Source organism: Hevea brasiliensis, chromosome 8, assembly GCF_030052815.1.
Source record: "Hevea brasiliensis isolate MT/VB/25A 57/8 chromosome 8, ASM3005281v1, whole genome shotgun sequence".
NCBI classification, from domain to species: Eukaryota; Viridiplantae; Streptophyta; class Magnoliopsida; order Malpighiales; family Euphorbiaceae; genus Hevea; species Hevea brasiliensis.
Genome location: NC_079500.1, coordinates 100,347,288 through 100,360,332, shown reverse-complemented (window position 1 = coordinate 100,360,332; position 13,045 = coordinate 100,347,288). Strand labels below are relative to the sequence as shown.

The following is a 13,045-nucleotide window of genomic DNA, read 5'->3' as shown; positions in this document are numbered from 1 at the left end:
AATATTAATTGTGAGTTTTTTTTAAACAAATTTAAAATGACTCCTAGACCTAATAGTGAAACACAAATGTGGCCACCTAACCCATAATTAATAGTAGCCCATGTAATAAATTTTTATATTGGCCCATATCATAAATTCTTATATTCTCTCACTTGGGCAATATTAATTGTGTATTTTTTTTAAACAAATTTAAAATGACTCTTAGACCTAATAATGAAATACAAATGTGGCCACCAATTTTGAAAATATACAATTTAAGAAATAACACCTTTACAAATTTTGTCCACGTTAAACCACCAATATCAAATCATGGTGGTAATTATACCCTTTATTGATATAAGACCAATCCATGGTTATAAATATAAATGATTTAATTGACATAGATTACAGTATGGTAGTGTAGCAAGAAAATACCACTCAAATGTGATCAATTTGCTATTTTATTGTCGGTCCTCAATGATTTCTCTTTTAACACAAATACTTAGAAATAATCAAGAGAAATTCATAATAAGCTACTTATTTCCAAAAACACCAATGAAAACGTGCATATTGACTATAAACAATATTTAAGACTAAACCACATATGTCTTAAGAACTTAATATATATCTCCTGACATACCATTAATTAATGAGCAAATATAAACAAATATAATATCACAAATGATGATCATCAAATAATTACATATTTCCATCTCAAACAAATATTGATTATATGGACAAAATAATATATAATTGCTCAAAAGAGTTAATTACGAAACCAAGCTACCACTAATCAAAAACATTAAAAGATTCCACAACACCCATGTAGAGGGATCTTTTACACGCTAAGTGCACTGTGCAGTGTATTGGTTTATTAAAATGGAGGAATAATTCAAATTGTTCTGAAATTACTAATACAAACTACTGTTGTGTCTTGATCAAACAGAAAATGATATATGATTTAGTAGTAAAGGAATTCACTACAAAAGTTTAAGAATCACTTTGTTTTTTGAAATTATTAGATTAATAAAGTTTTCACATGCCAGTCCAAGAAAGACAAATAAATAAATAGATAAATACATAATGGATTTTTTTTTTTGAGATTGAAATATACGTGGAAATTGGGAAAAGAGAAAAAGGCCCTTATAAGGCTAATAGTTTCAAATTTCGGACAAATCCATGCAACTTGTTGGAATATAAGGATTAAAGACCCTTGATAGCTTCATGATTTATGAGTTAATTGCGTACATTTATCAAACACATCCCCATCAAGCAAAATGGATAACACCCTAGATAATACTTCTTTCAATTTATTTGACTATGCGTTATGAAAGTATATGTTTTTTTTTTTTTTTTTAAGTGAGAGTATACATGTCATTCTAAAACTATACATAGAAGGAAAAATTATGGCGTTGAAAACCAATTGTGGTGTTTGTATTGGAGAAATTGATGGATTGCTCAATTTCTCCTACCTCTGTCTGTTGGATCTCTGGCAAAGTGACAGACTGCAAACAAATGAACAAACATTAATAACAAAAAATGAGACGCTCAAACACATGCCATTTGACATTGTCACCCTTTGCTCGTTGCCCAAATATCGCTGTCACCCAAGACTGAACCATAAGCCCGGAAATAGTTGCTAAAATCTTTTGGTCTTAAACTGTGTTAAAATAAACATTATTATATATGTCTAAAAGAGGGCATCTTACCCCTCTCTCTTCTTAATTGATGATTTTAGGCTTCAGGTACAGTAAAATGTTTTGTGGGTCTTAAAATGTCTCTCTTTTTGCTCAATATGCAAAATGCTTATCATGTTGAGATGACTTAAATATAATTTTTGAGCCAATAAAAGAAACTATTTTTTTAGCAAATGAAATAAATAAATAAAAAAAATTACAATATGAAACTTTAAAAATATTACAATGATTGCAAAAATGAATAAAAATAAAAAAAGATATTGATTAAATTTGTGATCAAATATACGGCTATGGATGCCAAAAATGTCATATTCTTAATTTTAAATAAATAAATAAGATAAAAAAAAAACTTGATGCTATAATTACACGTTAAATAAAATTTTAATTTTTTTTAGAAAAAAATATATTACGTTATTATTTTTTGTTTATATAAATATAAATTGACGTATCATGATTAGTGAAAGACTATATATATATATATATACACACACTGAATAATCTATATTTTTTGGTATGAAGCTGTGAAGGTGAGATGGTATAACTTTTTACATATTAATGGCACCAAATTTTTGTTATATAGAAATTAAAATAAATAATACAAGCACGACTACTTACTATTTGCCTGGAGTTAACACAGCTACTCAAAAATATATATTGATGTTAAAATAAATATGATTAATTAAATGAAAATTATAATAAAAAATGAATCATAATTGAATTGACAAAAAAGTTTTCTAAAATATTTTAATTTTAAAAATAATTATCAAAATTCAATAAATTCTAATGAAATAAGTGTTTAATAATTTTTTTATGTAAAATATACTTATTCTAATTATATTTGTACCATTAAAAGAATTTATATTTGATCATTTTTAATCAAATTTATATTTAATGACATAAAATAAAAGAAGAGATCCTTAAAATGGAAATAAATTGACTAAATGTTATCATTGTGAGTTGCAAAATGTAATTGATCCTAAAATTAACAAAATTAGTCACTCTTATTTAATAAATTTTTATTCTTTTTTTTATTCTAATTTCATGCTAAAGACATAAATAACCATCGATAATTATTAGATGATATCCTTTTGATGGGCCTATTCTTTTTCTTTTATTATTTTACTATTTTATTTTCTTTTATTAATTTAAGAAATAATTGAAAAATAAAAAAAAATAAGTACAAAAAGAGTAATAACCCCAATAGAAACTGATCCGATTTAATTTATTATTTTATTCATTTGGATTTAATTATGTCATAGTTCTATAATTAATTGATATTAGATTTATTGTTGGATGACTTATATATATATTGATTATTTAAATAATATTTTGTTGTTTAATTATAAATATTGTCATATTGATCATAGTACAAACGCAGAGAATATATATATATATAGTTATCAAATTTGTAAATAAGTTTTAGAAAAATGAAATTTATTTAGTTATTTTATAATTAGTCTAAAACTACATGGTAAACATTAAAATTATAATATTTATTTATATGATAAAAATATTATTAGTTAAAACCACATGAGTTAAATATTATTTTCATAATTAACGATAAATATTATCATATTATTTAAGTCTGAATGTAATGAAAATTAGTTTATAATAAAAATTATAAATTTAATTAACAATCAAGATTAAATAATTATATAAATTTTAATATTATTTTTAATCTTTTAAAACTAACTAGCCCCTACAGCTTTAACAATGAATCAAATGTGATGATATAAAAAATATTAATAGAATTGATACTACATCTTTTTAGATGATATGCTATTAATTTTACCTGGTCTTAGAAAAACTTTTGCCTTTTTCCTGACGCGGTGGATCATGATTCAAATTTTATTATTTAATGCATGTGCTTTTTTTTTTCCCTCATGCAACGTAAATGTATTACAAGGCTTTCTGAGCATCAGCAAGAACAACAGTAGACAGGCTTTACAAGATTGTCAGAAGCCAATTAAAAAGGAGCTTTCCTTGAAGGCTCAATTTGACTAGACAATCGGGAGCTTTGCTTGCAAGTCTTTCTACAAGAGCCATCAGAATATGATAGAAGGAAGATTTAAGAGAATTAATAAATGCAACAGTGGCAATCAACAGTACTGCTGTTGCTAAAATTGTGATTTGAGTTATTTTGACAATCCATAAAACTGTACTTATATTATTAGAGGCATATTGAAGGTGTTAGAATTATTCTAAATTTGTTGAAGATTAGAATATTAATTTATATAGAACCCACAATTCAAAATATATAGAAGAGAAAAAAAAAAAAGCCCCGAAACTTGCAATTAGACTAGTGTATTTATACGTTAAATTAGTACTCATATCCATGAAATCTCGAATGTAAAGAATATGAGAGAGAGAGAGAGTTGGATGGGGTGAACAAGGAGAAAAAAAGACAAAGTTGGTAATTACAGATGCTTCTTCTTTACTTCGTGTTTTTAAGTTTTTAAAATTAACTAGTTTTTGCAGCTTTAACAGTGATTCAATGTGATGATAATTAAAGTATTTTAGCAGATCTAATGCCATTATTTTTAGATGGTTTGCCATCATTTTTATCTGCCTTAGAAAATTTTTTGCCATTATTATGATCCTATAGATCATTCTTTCAGGTGAATCATTGAATATAATTATTACATTGTAAGAAAAAATTATCATTCCATGTAGAGATTTACTAATCTCTTTTATTTGTTGTGAATAACAAATTGCTTTTGATTCCTCAGGCTTATTTCGTCTGCAGCAAACTCTGTTCTGAATAACACATTGATCCTTCAAGATCTGCACAGAACTAATACCATTTATTTTTAAATGATCTGCAAGAATTTTTACCATTCTCATGATTCGGTGGATCATAATTTGGTGGATCATGATTTTAAGTGAATTGTTGAATGTAATAATTATATTGTGAGAAACTTTCTTTTTTGAAAATAGGATACATTGAAATAAAAATAATAATACTACTCATGAGCTGTAATCAGCTCTGCTCAGGATGAACAGGCGTCCTCTCTCTCTGCAGAGGATAGGAAGGGAGAGAGAAAAATTACTATAAGACAAATGATATTTGTTTGCTCAGTCTTACATGTTATATAACCCACCATTATCAGCTATACCTCCATTGTGAAAATGCAACCTTTAGGATCTTTCCCTCCCCATACTCACACTCAAACCCCAAACAGCTCTTCAGCACATCCTCCACACACTTAAATAATTTTGTTCATACTAGCTAAGGACTGTTTATTTGCAGAAATACTTCTTCAGTGGGTGGATAACTTCAATGAAAAAAATTATAAAAAATCGAGGTTTTTCTATCATTTTGTGGGTGTGAGTCAATCTCTGTATATCATTCTTCTTTTTTTGGGACTAGCTATCAAAACCATTACTAACAGATTTACTATAATATAAGTTAATCAAATCAAACTGAAGTACGTAATGAAGGCATTTATAGAATATGTATGTGTTGTAGCAATGACTATATTTTATAAAGAAGTGGGCAAGGTTACGGATGAATATTTAGTGCTTGCCGCATTTTTCTATTCTCTGCATTGCATACTTTTATCCAGATCACGCATCCCATTTGGATTTTTCACCCACAATCCTTTTCTGCGAAATATGCTTGAGTATAGGCATTGCTCAGGATAGCAGAAGTGGCATAATAGCATGTTATTGTGGTTGCTTCATTTTTATATTGAAAAACTATTTTCAGTTTTTTGATCTGACACGTGAGGAATCCATCCAAGGAACAGTAGATGCTGATATTGGTGGTACATGAGGGGATACTGATATTGGTGGTACGGGAGGAAGTGAAGGCATTGAGCTTAAAGATGTTGGTAGTTTTGGAGTTATGAATGTTCCTAGGGACAGCAGAGGGGATGCTGTGGGTAATATTAATGCCGGTAGAAGCTCTAGCAGGAGTACAAGACTAACTATAGGTCATAGAGGTTCTAAGAGTGAAGAAAGAATATCCACTTATCTTCTTAGTTTCTAAAGACATTTCTCCTAGCCTGATTCAAGTCGCAAAAGTCATTTGCTTTGATTTTGTATTTTCTCTTAGCTCCTTTTCTTTGCAGCTCTGGTTGTCTGTTTTTGCAGCAGTATTTTTGTTGGGGTTGTGTTTGCTTAGTTGGTGGTTTCTTGGCTTTTGTAGGCTTGTTTTTCTCAGTTTTTGTGAGGAATTCTATTCTTTTTTTATTTTTATTATTAATAATATTCTTCTTACTTATCAAAAAGAAAAATTCCATATTTTAGTGTGCTTCTTCAAAATAAATCTCAATTTTTTCATTGCAGTTTTTTATTTTTTTAAATGATCTTAATTAACTTAATTGCTTATTGCTTTTCAGTTAAGCAAAGTTGATATTAGAGTGTTGCTTGTTCTAAAGTTTGCCAGTCTCTCAGGTTGTTGCCATCTGCATTTAAGTTGTTGTACTGACTATTAAGCTTTTATTTGCTAATTCTAGTTAACTAATGTTTAAGGTAATTTTGTTTGTATGTATAAATGAATATGCTAATTGGGTTGCTCAATCTGCTAAAGTAGGCATTTTGTATCCAAGTTGGAGTTTTAATCCACCTGATCAGTTAGAAGCTCTTTTGCTTAAGGATAGGATGTATGGAGATTTTAGTTCATGAATGATATTATCTTATTTTGACAAAAAAAAAAGAAGTAATTTTGTTTGTTGTTATTGTTAACTTGTTAAAATAATGAAAAGAGAAAATGAAAGATCTATTTGATGTTGAATGAATTCATTTTTCCATTTGGTTATCGGTATTCTTAATTGTTTATATCTATTTGACGTAGTTTTATACAATTCTACGTCAAACAGATATGAACAATTAAGAATACCGATAACCAAATGGAAAAATAAATCTATTCAACATCAAACAGTTCTTTCATTTCTCTTTTCATTATTTTAACAAGTTAACAATAATTACAAACAGAATTAACTTTTTTTATCAAAATAAGATAATATCACTCATGAACTAAAATCTCCATACATCATATCCTTAAGCAAAAGAGCTTCTAACTGATCAGGTGGATTAGAGCTTTAACCTGGATACAAAATGACTACTCTAGCAGTTTGAGCAAGTCAATTAACACATTCATTCATACATACAAATAAAATTACCTTAAACATTAGTTAACTAGTATCAGCAAATCAAAGTTAATAAAGTTTTCAGTGCAACAACTTAAATATAATACAAAATCAAAGTTAATGACTTTTGTCACTGGAATCAGGCTCGGATAAATGTCTTCAGGAACTACAAAAATAAATGGACATTCTTTCTTCACTCCCAGAACCTCTATAACCTGTAGTTAGCCTTGCACCACTGCTAGAGCTTCCATCAGCATCAATATTCCCCACAATACGCCCTCCACTGCTCCTAGGAACATCAATAACTCTAAAACTACCAACATCTTCAAGATCAATGCCTTCACTTTCTCATGTACCACAAATATCAGTATTCCCTCTTATACCACCAATATTAGCATCTACTGTTCCTTGGATGGATTCCTCACGTGTCATATAAAAAAACTGAAAATAGTTTTTCAATATAAAAATGAAGCCACCACAGCAACATGCTATTATGCCACTTTTGTCACTCCGAGCAATGCCTATACTCAAATATTTCGCAGAAAAGGATTGTGGGTGCAAAATCCAAGTAGGGATAAGTGATCTGGATAAAAGTATCAATGCAGGGAATAGCAAAATGCGGCTAGTATTAAATATTCATCTGTAACCTTGTCAACTTCTTTATAAAATATAGCCATTGCTACAGCACATACATATTCTATAAATGTTTGAATTACGTACTTTAATTTGCTTTAATTAACTTGTATCCTAGTAAACCAGTTAGTATTGGTTTTGATACGTAGCCCAACAAAAAGAATAACTAAATACACAAGTTGACTCCAACCCACAATATTATAGAACAACCTCGATTTTTTATAATTCTTTTCATTAAAGTTACCTACCCACTGAAGAAGTATTCCTGTAGATAAATAACCACTAGCTAGTATAAACAAAATTAATTGAGCGCGTAGAGGATATGCTGAGGAGCTATTTGGGGGTTGAGTGTGAGAATGAATAGGGAAAGATCTTAAAGGTTGCATTTTCACAACAATGGTGGTATAGCTGATAATGGTCGATTATATAATATGCAAGACTGAGCAAACAAATTTCATTTGTCTTATAGAAATTTTTCTCTCTCTCTTCCTATCTTATGTAGAGAGAGAGGACACATGCTCATCTTGAGCAAAGCTGATTACAGTTCATGAGCTGTATTATTATTATTATTTCAATGTATCCTATCTTTGAAAAAGAAAGCGTTTCTCACAATGTAATTATTACATTCAACAATTCAATTAAAATTATGATCCATCGAATCATGAGAATAGTAAAAAATCTTGCAGATCATTTGAAAATAAATGGTATTAATTCTAGGTAGATCTTGAAGGATCAATATGTTATTTACAATAGAGTTTGTTGCAGAAGAAATAAGCCTTTAGAATCAAAAGCAATTTGTCATTCACAACAAATAAAGGAGACACTTCTTAAACCTAGCAAATCTCTGCATGGACTGACAACTTTTTCTTACAATATAGTAATTACATTCGAGAATTCACTTGAAATCATGATCCACCGAATCATGAGAATGACAAAAAATTTTCAAAGACAGATAAAAATGATGGCAAACCATCTCAAAATAATGGCATCAGATTTGTTAAAATACGTTAGTTATCATCACATTGATTCACTGTTAAAGCTGCGGGCACTAGTCAATTTTAAAAGCTTAAAAATACGAAGCAAAGCAGAAGCATTGTAATTATCAACTTTGTCTTTTGTTTTCCTTTGGTTCAAACCATCCAACTCTTTCTCTCTATCTGATCCTTTACATTCGAGATTTCATGGACATAAGTACTAATTTAACGTATAAATATACACCATTGGCCTAATTGCAAGTTTTCAGGCTTTTTTTTTTCCTCTTCTACATGTTCTAAATTGTGGGTTCCATATGAATTAATATTCTAATTCTTAACAAATTTAGAATAATTCAACATCTTCAATATGCCTCTAATAATGCAAGTACAGCTTTATGGATTGCCAGAATAACTCAAATCACTATTTTAGCAGTAGCAGTACTGTTGATTGCCACTGTTGCAGCCATTAATTCTCATAAATCTTCCTTCTATCATTTTCTAATTGCTCTTGTAGAAAGATATTCAAACAAAGCTGCCAATTGTCTAGCCAAATTGAGCCTCTAAGGAAAGCTTTCTTGTAATTGGCTTCTGGCAATCCTACAAAGCCTGTCTGTTGTTGTTCTTACAGATGCCCATAGAGCCTTTTAATGTGTCACGACCGGATCCCGTGGACTGGACCGACACTAGGACCTGAGCCGGCATAAAGCCCCCAAGTTCCGTAGTAAGTCTTATTCTCAAATCCATAACCAAGGCCCAAAAATTGAGGCCCAACATGTAAATAAAATAAAATATTTTTATTCGGGTCAACCCAACCCAATAACCATAAAAAACTGAAGTCAAGGGAGTTCCGCTCGACCCTGATACCATCATTTACAATAAATATCATACATATCTTTATTTATTAACCTCAAGAATTTAAATTAACACAATTCCTAACAGGTACCATACGACTGCTAACACATGCAGAGTTTTAGATTTCAAATTTAGAAAATAATAAAATAATTAAATAACTGATGTTAAACCTGCGAGGAAGAAAGCAAGTTACTCTGAAAAAAAACTCCTCCTGTAGCCTAAAAAATAGGATAAACAGGAGTGAGTGTTTGACTCATAGAGTAAGATATTTATTTTACATACAATCTCTATAAATATCTAATTCTAATGTATCCCTAGAAATGAGATGCGTCATCTTCATACAAATCATATTAGGTCACATCAAAGATAATCTGGAGTAATCACACACCCGTGTGTCACATCCATACTCACACATACATATATGGGGAGCTAATTCCCCTATTCGGCTCTCTTAATCCAAGGCCTACCAGTGAGATTAACTTAAGCCGGACTTTCGCTTAATAATCCATATGCGGGGGCCTGTGAGATCAACTCAAAGCCGTGTCTACCCTGACTCATCCATAATAAGAATCGGGTCCTAGCGAGTCAAGCTCCAACCCCGTCTACCCGTTCTACCCATATCCATATACTCCACATACACACCAACTCACACACACAGCTCCATATTATCAAAACACACAATCAAAGTAATATCATCAAGTACAAATGCAAAACAGGGCATGTCTAATATTTAACTACATAAATATAAGTATAAGTGATGCATGAGTATGCCAGAAATATAATAATATTGAAATTGTAAATAAAATAAATATATACTCACTGTACACCAGAGACTATTGTGGCTACTGTATGGAGGAAAAATAGCTGACCTCGATCATCCAATTAATTATATTATACATTTATTAGTACTAATTCGAAATAAGACTCTAAAAAGACAACAGACAGCCTAATTTATGCCGAAAAACCGATAGAGTTTTTCCTATACCTAAAACCTACTCAACCTATAAAATGGTTCAAATAACACTTCTAAACTCAACCCATATCTTATCAATATTATATGGCCCCTCTTGAGCCTTCCAAACCAGTCAATAATCACAACATCAGACAATTCAATTGTAAGGTTTAAAACTAATATTTTTTAAGAACTATCTAAACTAACTTTAAAAATTTTATAAACTTGTCTCGCAATTCTTAATAATATTATAAGGCTATTGGAAAAGGAACCAAAATTTTTTGATCATTCACGAATATTTTATGAATTTTATTTTAAACCTAGTATAAGATAAAAATTGAACAATTTAGAGTTTGGGTTTACCTATGTAAAATCTGACACCTGCATCGTGTCCAGAACGTCTGAAAATGTTAGGATTGACTATAATATCGATCATGTTTCAAGACAGGCCGTCAGACAGTCAGATCTGACCGAAAAATGCAGCCATGACGCTAATGAACTATTATCGATCCGATCGTACCTAAATTATACCAAAAAATTATTAATAATTATCATAAAATTATTTTTAATTTTTAAAAATAAAAAAAAGCTCAAAATTCTCACTAAACGATCTTGACCGTCCGATGATCGCCTTTTTCAAACAGTAACCGATCGGAGCGGGACAGATTCTATTTCGAAGATTTCGTGATCCTGAGTCCATCGGTGATCTCGGATTTCCTATCCGAAGGGAGGATCGCTGGAAAAGTGACTGGAAACCTACTGCCAAACACATTTCTCTCTCTTCTTGCTGTTGCCGGAAACCACCATTAGAACCGGTGAGAGAGGTCCCGACAGGATGCTTGAACTGCCAGGAGTTGAAAGCCATCCTCCTTAATCAGAACCACTGCCAGGATCGCCGGCCAAAGAGGACTCAAATTTGACGCCTTTCACTCACTCTCTCTCTTTCACTCTCTTGCTTTCTCACATCTCCAACCACTGTCCACTGCCGTTGAGGAGCCCCTAGATGTCGCCGATCTGTGATGCTACCATCCACGTCAAAGCTGGTTGCTGGCCGAAGTTGCTGGACGGAGATGGATGCGAGGTTGTTCTTCTTTGGGCAACGCGAAGAAGAAGTGAAAGTTTTGATTGGTGGTTAATTTCTTTCTTTCCCCAACGAATAAATAAATATATATTAGGGACCTTTCTCTATCTCATAAATATATATTTCTCTATCTCATTGGTGCACTCCAGGCTTCAGTAAATCTGCTATATGCAGAATAGGGGAATCTGGGGGACGAGGGCTGCCAATCTTAAAGTTAGGAGGAGATGGCGCCCAAGGCTCATTCCAGATATTCAAGCGAGACAGCCTCTCATATTCCGTCTAATACCCTGCTTCACGGCATCTCTCCCTTCGAATAAATTTTTGACATATCCCATTAATGTCAGTAGCACATCCGATTTCACAGCAGTTGTCGGTGGTAAGGTTGAAGCCCATTGGGATGTTAAGCCCATCAATAAGAGAGATGTCGAGATAGTTCAAGTTGTTAGGTTGATTGTGTGCAAACTCAGTCAGGGCATTTAGTAGCGACCCTAACCTCGGCATTCTAGGGCCCTGTTGTCTCAGATTGGCTCTTTCCACGCGTTACCATCAAAGTTGCAATTGGTTCGGCCCCAAATTCGAGCTATGGTGGCATGCAAAGTCATATTTTCAAGTTTGGCCAGAGTGGAGATGGCGCCATCACCAGGTGAGGCTGCAATCCAAACTGTGGCCATGTAGCTACTCTTTCATCAATGGATTGTTTGGGTCAGGCCGAAATAGCTTGCACATGGACTTGGCCACGGTCCAGTTCGGACCGTGAACTGGATTGGGTCTAAACCGGGTCAAACGAAGACTGGATCGAGACTGAAGGAGGGTGGGCTGGTTAGTGTTTCCCCTTTCCTAAACTGGAATCAGAACCTGTTTGATTTTTTTTTTTCTTTAACATTTTTCTATATTATGTACATCACTTTGAGCATCTTTAATTCTTTTATCATTCTCAAATAAGATACACAATAACTTTTATGAATTTTTTATGTTAATTAACATATTTTAGATTTTTAGGTTTGATTTGAAATTTTCAAAATTATATTCTTAAAATATTTTTCGTAGAATATGTAGATAATTTTGAGCATGTTAATTCTTAAACCACTTTCAAATAAGATACACAATAAAATTTTCTCCCAAATTTTGAAGTTAATTAGCATGTTTTAGATTTGATTTGAAAATTTGAAAATTCTATTTTTTAAAATTTTTCCTAGCTTATGTCGTGAGCATCTTTAATTGTTGGACCATTCTCAAATAAGTAATACAATATTTTCTCTGAATTTTTTAAGTTAACTAGCTTATGTAAATTTAAAATGAAATTAGAACCGTCTCGAATCAGATCAAACTGAGATCATAACTGTAACCATCAAAACCATAACCATAACCATAACCATTTCAAAATCAAGCCAGAAACAGCCAGAAACAGTAAATGAAGTAAAATCGGTTTGAACCAACAACTCAAGAACTGGTTCTAGTTCAATCTAGTCAAGGGCTAGAAGCCGGTCCTTTACCAGGTCAACTTGCATATGCCTTAACCAGTTTTAGTTCTTTGAGCCAAGAGAACAACATTGCTGAGTAGGTTTTCCTAGGTCAACAAATGCCACAACTTTTCCGAGATTTTCTCCCAACTTAAACACAAGGTGGACACAGAGAGACTTTTTGAGGATTTCCCTTTTCTTGTTGGGCATTTTCGAGATTCTTGCAAATGCATTTACGTTGCATGCATCATAAAAAAATAAAAAGTATGAAAAAAAAAAAAAGGGTAAAGGCATGAAATGAGAAGTCTTGAAATTATGATCCAC

General features: G+C 31.6%; 1 long non-coding RNA gene across 1 annotated transcript; it reads right to left on the bottom strand.

Moving 5' to 3' along the window:
- Positions 1-1,176: 1,176 nt before the first annotated feature.
- Positions 1,177-10,811, bottom strand: LOC131182386 (uncharacterized). The gene is made up of 2 exons (XR_009150738.1): positions 10,544-10,811; positions 1,177-1,484 (listed from the first exon to the last, which is right to left on the bottom strand). It is a non-coding gene; the product is annotated as an uncharacterized LOC131182386 (long non-coding RNA).
- Positions 10,812-13,045: the final 2,234 nt, after the last annotated feature.